Below are 9073 nucleotides of genomic sequence, written 5' to 3'. Positions count from 1 at the left end.
CTATAAGGCGCTGGCGCTGAGATCGGCGTTCCCGCGCTAGAGGAAAATAAAGATGAACAGCGCGTGCTGGGCGCGCACGCCCGGCACTGGCAGTTCGGAACTAGAAGCCTGCCACGCTGGTCGTCTCTTTCTGGTGCTCCGCTGCGACCGCGCAAAATCTTTAACAAGCACAATTTGTTATGCGAGCCTGACATTGCATTGGATAATGCGTTTATTAAAGCGCTACGAAGCAGACGTGCATCATTCCACCAGCTCATGCGACTAATTTACGCATAATTTTCGCGAAGCGTTATTTGGGGCAGCCGTTTGTCATTGCGCTGCCCGGTTTCTCATAGCGTCAAAATACCTTCTTATCGCACCTGCATTTCTTGCGCCCTTCGAAACGGCTCAGTGAGTATGGCGCTTGGCTGGTGAACTCAGGGATGTGAGTTGAATCCCGGGATTGGAGGATGCGTTTACATGGAGGTGAAGCGGAAAATAATCCGCGCGCTTTGCGATGTCAGTGTACCGCAGAAATTATTCACGTGATCCAAAATATTCCGAAGCCGTCCGGTAACGCACCTGTTGATTTCGTTGGTTTTCCACCGACGGATTTGTCTGCGCAACGAAACACAGGAAAATGGTATTTACTTCATTTTTATTACGCACTTTATACGGCACTTCGTAAGCACTGGAACGAAAACTTTTCGGGAGAGATCTGCCTGGTCGAGATCTGAATTATAAAGAAAAGACTAATGGTCCGACCAAATTGTCATGAGAGTACTGCCGTCCGGTGCCGCATCCGGTGGGGTAAGAGGGGAAGATTCACCTTTATTGCGAAAGCATTACTAGTCCCACTTGAAGAAAAGCTGGCAGTGTGTGTTTCGCGGTGACGCTTTGTTTATGGTGCTCGGCTACTGGCTCGAAAGAAGCGGGTTCGATCCAAGCCGCAGCGGTCGCATTTCGATGGAGGCGAAACGCTAGTGGCCAGTGTATTGTGCGATGGCAGTACGCGTTAAAGACCCAGAGGTGGGCTATATTACCTGGAGCCCTCCACTACGGTATCCCTGATACCCCGAGTTGTTTTGGTGTATCGGACCACATAAACCATGCCGCCGCTGGGATGGCTCAGTGGTTACGGCGCTAGGCTGCTGACTCGGAAGATGCGTGTTCGATCCCTGACACGGGGGGTCGCATTTCCATGGCGGCGAAATGCTTGCGGCTCCTGCAATGTGCGTTGTTGACAATCGGGCAACGCAGTGGGCTGGGAGGGGACTCCTTGACGGTGAAAAGCCGCTTTTGAAGCGAAAAGCTTCACTGCGCGGGTCAGAGCCGAGCTTCACGTGAGCCGAACTGGTGAGTTATGCGCATGCGCGAAACCGAGTGACGTCACGTGCCGCGCAGGTGATCGCTCCTCGCAGCTGCCGCAGCCGTCGCCGCCGCCGACTCCGTCGCCTGACCTCTTGGCACAGCCGCGCTCTACTGCGCATGTGCGTCGCCTCCTGGCTGTCGCTACAACTGCGCGCTTCGCCTTCTCGCCCACCGTTTGACCTTTCGTTGCAGCCGCGTGTTGCCCGTGTCGCAGCTGCCAAACCTCTCTCCGCATTCCTGCGGGCAGTTCCGTCTCCTCGTCCGCCTCCGTACAGGCAGTGTGTGGACGGGCGAACGCCTCCACCTTTATCGTGGTGCTCCCAGTGCATTGTGCGCGAACTGCGACCAATACCTCATGCGTACTAGTAGCAGAAACTGGTTTGTACCAGCTAAGCTACGAAGCATAACGATGACTTCAAACCAAGCATAACTGAAGCTTTTCGCTTCTATATCTAGACTTAACCAGAGCTAAGCCACTGCCTCATTTTTTTTTGTCTTCACGCATATCCAACCGTAATCAAGCTGTAGGCTAACTTGCGTATACCTTCCCAGACTCTTTGCCTCTTCTCTTAAGTCGCGGCGCGGTTGAGGTGTCCACTGATATTTGATAGTTGCTGCGCAGTTACGTTTCTCGAAAAACAGTTTTTGGATCAAAAGACTTCGTCGCACAGCGTTCCTGGTGGTGGCATTTGCGCACTTTTGTGTGCCTGTGGGTGCTATGTTTGTGTCGATTTGTGGCAGTGCACCCACCCAAGTAGCACAGGTAGTCGGCCCAGTACTGCTAATGGATGGCCTCGCTCTGGTGCTCTGCAGGACCGGCCTTTGCCAATGTGTTTACAATATTGGGCCTATTACGTGTGCTACTTGGGCAAGCACAGTAATCCTTTCGCACCCTTACGCGTAAAACATCTTAAGTGGGTCTGCCAATCCTTTTTTTTCAACTTTTTTTTTGGCCCACTGGCACTATTCAGGGAAAGGGTTAGCCCCACGACAGTCACAATAGGGCACAAGAGCCGCAGTGGGCGAACAGTGAGCCATCGCATGGGCGCCGCTGCCACATTAGTAAGGTGCTGAAAATAAGTTATTGCGAGCTGGCGGGGTGAGTAGTGCGACAAGGCTAAGACAATGTGGGAAGACCCCTGACGAAAAGAAGCCTTTGGGTCGATTTTCGGGTGCGCCGGGATTCTATAAGCTCCCGTTATACGAGATTGGACTTGGTGTCAACAACCTTGGTTTGTAGTTACAGACCAAGGTAGTCGGCTAGAAGGGGGTGAGAGAAGCGAACATACAAGAACAAGAACAGTGATGACAGAAAATTTTTACTAAGAAAGCAAATAATAAATATGCTTATATGTCGAAGGAGGATAGACCGGCTATTGCAATGATTTTGATTGGACAGGGAAAGTGGAAAAGGGCAGATAAGGAGGTTTGCTAGTACCACGTCGACAGGAGTGGATGATATTCCAGCTAAGGTAATAAAGAAATTCGGACAAGAATCTATGCAAGCATCTAAGAGAGGATATCAGAAAAATGATAATCGATGGCCAAGCCTCGGACGGAAGGAAACTGAGCATGATGATTATGATATAAGAGAAAGGGGGGACAAAGCTCACATAAACTACCTTCGCGTAACAGTGACGTCCTTGGTTTACAGGGTGGTGACGCAGATTTTAAAGGACAGACTGCAGGCATGGATGGAGAACGAGGGGGTGCGAGGGGAGCTACAAAATGGGTTCCGAAAACAAAGATGTTAGAGGACAATCTGTTCTCATTGACGCAGTGTATCGAGATTGCTGAAGAGGGTCACAAACACCTACGGCTAGCAGTTTTGGATATCAAGGAATCCTACGACAGAGTTATTCAAGAGGATTTGTAGGACATGCTGGGCACATTGGATGCTGGAGATGAAGTAAATAATCTTTTAAAATAAAACTATAAAACAAACTAATTGCTTAAAAAAACAAAGAAAAATGTCCTAGAGCCTGTAGCAATACAGGAGGGGGGGGGGGAGCTTATCAAAGCTTCCTTTTGTCACCTTCATTGCTCGTACTGTATCTACAAGGATTAGAGATAAAACTAGAGAGGAGTGGACGTGGCTTAAACCTCTTCTTTTTTTAAGCAAGGAGAAAAGATTTAACAGTCATTACCAGGACTGATGTACGCGGATGATATAGTGTAAACGGCTTACAAAAGGGAAGGTTTGAAGGGGTTAGGCATCTTCAGAACGGAGAGAGCTAGAATGTGTCTTTGGTTTAGTAAGGAAGGATCGACAGTCATGACACAATGATGTGGGCGGCGACAACAGGATGTACGAGGTCACGCTAGAGGTGGTCTTGTGATGTGGATGAATAATGGTGTTTACTATATAACTGAGCATGAAAATGATGTATGGAATAAAGGTAGCAGAAATACAGCTGTCATGAAAGATAGGGAACTTTCCAATTACACTAGCCAAGAAGTGGTAAGAGGGATCTGGAAAAAAGTGATGGTTCCTAGTCTGATTTTCGGCCATGTGGTCCTGTTGATGCGATAGAAGTTCAAGCGAAGTTAGAAATCAATCAGCACGCGGTAGGTAGGATTGCTTTGGTCGCCCATGGCAGCACACAAATTCAGTGGGTCACAGGTGGCATGGAATGGGGATGCTTCGACAGCAGAGAAACTACCAGTAAGTTGAAATTTGAAGAGCTATTGAAAGAAATGGCGGGAAGCGCTTAGACAGGAAAGGTATCAGTTACTTGTACGCGCGAATAGTCGACAGAAATGGAGGAAGTGGACTAGAAAACTGGCAAGCAAATATTTGGACTGCAGATGGGGGGCAATTCAGGAAACAACGTTTGAGAAAAACGTTAAAGAAGCACAGAGGGGCTTGTGGCAAAACAGATGCAGCCGAAATCGACAATTGGAGTACACAGAACGCTACATTAGAAAATTGGCAAAGAAATTATTTATGATAATTCTAGGGAAACTCTTTACTGTTCTGGGCCAGGACGGGAGCATTGTGGATCAATTTCTATCGAGTCAAGTACCACGAGAGAAAGAGGTTATCAGTTGTGCGTGGAGGGGAGAAGGATGCGGAATACTCGATCATTTCTGCAGAGATCGTCCTCCTTCAGTTGAAAGCAACCGGGATGACTTATTCAAAGCAGTGGGGTATAAGGACAGTGCAGAAAACCAAATTTTAAACTGCTAGAAATAACCAAGCGATGGTTATAAGATTGGTGTTGGTGGATAAAATCAAGACGAGTGCTTTTTTATCAGCCACGGGTAAATGGCGCGAGTTGCCGCCTAATATAAAGGCTCCATCTATCCATCCATCCGCGCGTCCTGTCCGTCCCTCCCTCCCTCCCTCCGTCCGTCCGTCCGTCCGTCCGTCCCTCCCTCCCTCCCTCCCTCCCTCCCTCCCTCCGTCCGTCCGTCCGTCCGTCCGTCCCTCCCTCCCTCCCTCCCTCCCTCCGTCCGTCCGTCCCTCCCTCCCTCCCTCCCTCCCTCCCTCCGTCCGTCCGTCCGTCCGTCCGTCCCTCCCTCCCTCCCTCCCTCCCTCCCTCCCTCCGTCCGTCCGTCCATCCGTCCGTCCCTCCCTCCCTCCCTCCCTCCCTCCCTCCCTCCCTCCCTCCCTCCGTCCGTCCGTCCGTCCGTCTATCCGTCCGTCCGTCCACCCTTGAATCCGTCCGTCCGTCTGTCTGCTTTGCGAGAAAGAGCAGGTCTATCCGCCCGCCGATGAAATCAAACAAGACAAAAAGAAAAAAATAATCATTACGCAGTCATTAGCTTCTCTCAGACATCTGCAGTCTGATCGGAGTTGTGCGACACAGCGTATCATTAGTACAATTCAGATCATGCTTGCCCTACTAGGGTGAACCGAAGAGGAAGCTGGTCGTAGCCTCGGGAGCGGCAGGAGGCGACAAAAGAAAGGCGCCCAAGGTATACCGAATGAGACATTGCGGAGGAAAACGTACTGGAAGCACAATAATGAAGATTAACTTGACGCCGGCAGAGAATGGGAGCTTTAGTAAGACGCTGCACTTAAAGGGGACCATCATTGGAGAGGCGCAAACAGAAATTTTGGTTTTCGCCACAGCAAACCTTCATGCCAGCGTAATAGCCGTGACTGCTGTGTTGGGCAGTTTTAAATCTTAACAGCCGCGAATTCTTTGGAAGGCCTTCGTATCATCTCCATCTGCTCCAAAAGCTAAAACCTGTCATGCTGGCACGCCTTCGCAAACTTTGTCTTAATGGACTGACGAAATACTAGGGTTTATTGACAAGGTGCTTTAGAATGATGATGCAAGCTTTTCCAGAAATGCCTGTCAACTTTTCTTTCACAACTTGCATTACAGGAGCGGTATTAACCCAGACTGTTTGCAACAACAAAAATCCAGTTCCAGTGGTCAATAATAGTTTGTTGTGAGATCTTTGGCAGAAGAAGAACTGGATTCGTATTTCATGAACGCATGCGTATTGCTCAGCGGCATTTGTCCACCAGCGAGGCTCAGCCGAAGATTCTCGTTGGGCCTCGCTCTTGCTCGTCTAGTCACCGCTTAATTTAAGCACTATGGGCCTTCCCGGCTGAAAGCACCAGCCTTGCATGAGCTTGGCTTGACGGATCTTTTGTGAACCAGTCGTTCGGGAGGAATGAAACAGTGGCCTGGCCAGGAACATAACCTCACTCCAATCTTTTAGATTTTTGTAGGGTTATGTGATGGGCAATGTCTACTGCATCCTGACATCTACGCCACAAGCCCTGAAGGCTGAAATTGAGAAACACTGCATCATCAGCAAACTGGTGTTGCTGAGGTAGCTGTGTTGTGGTAGTATACTGGCGTGTACTTTACATAATTCCTGACAAGATTCACCGCATTTCAGTTAGCCTTTCATAATCTTTGTCGTTGTACAGGTAGCTGTGTTGATTGCTAAAAAATGCAGGCGATTCGTGCACACTCTTTAGGCGAATATCGCTGCTTAGGGCTCGTTGGAACTCCTTCCTGTTACAGACGCTTGTGCGAAGCCACGTACTATGAAATTAATAGTACCCTACGGACGAGAAAGTACAGCAAACGCCAGGTCATAGGTATGCCTCCTTTTCGCTTTCTTTTCCTTCGTGAGAAACGCCGTATTTAAATATTACTTTCCTGCACGTTATTATGCATCGCTGCTCGTTAATGTCACGTCGTTCTATTTCAAACACATTATGCACCGTTCTTCCGCATGCATTCTGTCAGCATGAGTGAGCATTTATCACCAAGGATACTGGCTTCGCGCAGCCAGTATCGGCTGGCGCTTATCTCGGGACCATGTGCAATGCGAAACTGCTTTATAGGCAGCTCAAGAAGCCCAAGTCAGGGACGCTTCAAGTCACGTAAGAGAGCGCTGTAATGACGGCGCAATGGGGCGCAGGGAGCATGCTATTACGTGGCATGTATTAAATTTCGCACGCTTTCTTTGTTACGAAGTAAAAAAGGGCACGCTAAGCACACTTGGTCGCAGTAACCTCGCTAGGCCATTCTGATCGCGCTGGGAAAAAGTCCTAGTAACGACTGATTGATTGGTGGTGTATTTAGAATGTTAAATAAATTTTGTCGACTAATTATTACAATAGGCGAAATGAAAAACATACTAGCGCGTACTTTACATAATTCCTGACAAGATTCACGTCATTTCAGTCTGCATTTCAAAATCTTGGTCGATCTTAGCCAGAACAGACTGGATATAGTTGCGCTTTTCGTTTATAACGAGGGGCTTCGAGTGCACAGATGGTTGACACGGATGGCGTAGTGTAGGCTTCAGAATAACTCGGACTGCATCCGCATGTTTACCGTGCGGTAACCGCACACAGTAAAAAGCGTCGTTGCATTTTGGCTTCAGCTAAAATAGGGCTCTGCAGCCGCAATTTTACCCCTTGACCATGGGGTCAACAGCCGAACACGTAATCCAAGGCTTCAGCTGGGCTTTCTGTTATTGTGAGCAGCACATATCCCACGCTGCATGCACTGAACACTTTGGTTAAGCTTGTTATTTCTTGTCTCAATTATGCAGTACTATTGAAGCTGACGTGGATGCAAAACCCTGGCGTTCTGTGTCGCAGAATTCAGTAATTGGTCGAGAGAGTTTTGTCCTCATTAAGGTCACGTGACATAAAAGAACCGATCACAGGATAGAGCCAAATTTCAAAATCCATCACCTCCGAAAGAGGTGGGACGCTACGGTAGTATCGACATCACTATCGGAGAGGGCAAGCATTGCGAGGGAGTGTCAGGGGGGATGGACGTGATAAACAGATAAAATGAGCACTTCATGGCTGGGAATGGGTTTCGAACTGGCAGTGGCGCTCATAGAACGGCTTCAGTGGCCCCTGCATTACACCTCTACACCATCGCCGCCGCCAAAGTAATCTAGTAAAATTGGCCGCAGCTGCACATCCCGCGTGTTTTACTGCCAATCTCAGGGGCCAATCTGCACTGAACGTACATACCTCTGTGCTTTGGATGTCGCCGTCTTCATCAACTTCTATCCGTGCGCGATGGACCCATAGCACACCTCTATTGCATTGCCCACTTTAGTTCCGTTAAGTGGCCCCATAATTTTTTTATCACCTTGACGCTCCGTTTCGGAGTGTTTAATTAGATTGTATTAGGAACCTGGACAGCACTTGTCCACAATGCCGTGCAGATTTGGAATGGTATCCGCATAAGAAAAGGGGACGCCAGAAGTCTTGGGGGGGGGGGGTGGAAAGGGATCGAAAAAAAAAGCACTGCAATTTATATGCCATGAAGACAGGTATCGGTATCACCTTCTCAGCCGCTCGGGTTTGCCTACCTTTGAATCCTGTGGAAAAAGGCATCATTTGATAATGTTCTTTACCATCATCAATTATCATACAAAAAAAAAATCACGCTTATATGCAGTATAACAGAATATGGCAAAACAATTGCCGTCCGTCAGGGAAGAACCAGTGCGTACCAGATGTTCTATCCAAGTACGATAGCCCATTAGAATTGGTTACTCGCGATGTGGCCACCATATCATCACCGGAAGCATTTTTATCTGAAGTAAGATGACGTCAGTAAGTTTTATGTACTTGGCTTCGTTCTTGAAGCGCCTTCTTTTTATGCATCCTGCCCTGCATGTAACTGCGGCGCATTTTTTATTTTTGTTTGTGGACTGGTTTGTTCCGCAGAAATTGGACTGTATGCCCATTTCCTTTCTTTTCTCGTTGTTTGTAATCTGTTATAGACCATGTATTTGTACACGTCATACACCTGCTCGTGCCTTGGCTCCCAAAAGTAGGCGAGCAGTAATAAATAAAAAAAAGAAGAAAAGCAAACACATTGTGCAGCCTTGTTCCTCGTCGTTGCCACCTGATGGCGCCACACTAAACATTAGAGACCGGGGGCGTGGTGCTCAGACAAACAGTACAGGGCGCAACAGAGAACCAACGAACTTTTAAACAGACACGGCGGTGTCTAGCTGCTACACTGACTATTAGTGTCGCAGTTGTACACTTGATTCGAGCAGGACTTGAACGCCGAAGACCCAGCTCTAGGCAGACCCAATGTGAGTCTTTTACGCACTGTGCGCCTCCTGTATTTTTGCCGGGTTGCGTTATAGCTATGTTTCTTAAGCCAATATCAATTCCAAGTGACATGAAAGAAACGGTTTGGTCGGGATCAGCGTTTATTTCGTCTATCTGCTCATATTCCTGTCGTTTTCGCTCCGTTTTATGAAG

Source organism: Amblyomma mixtum, chromosome 7 (assembly GCF_055824585.1).
Source record: "Amblyomma mixtum isolate Tamu chromosome 7, ASM5582458v1, whole genome shotgun sequence".
Taxonomy (NCBI): domain Eukaryota; kingdom Metazoa; phylum Arthropoda; class Arachnida; order Ixodida; family Ixodidae; genus Amblyomma; species Amblyomma mixtum.
Note: the sequence above shows the minus strand (reverse complement) of the source record.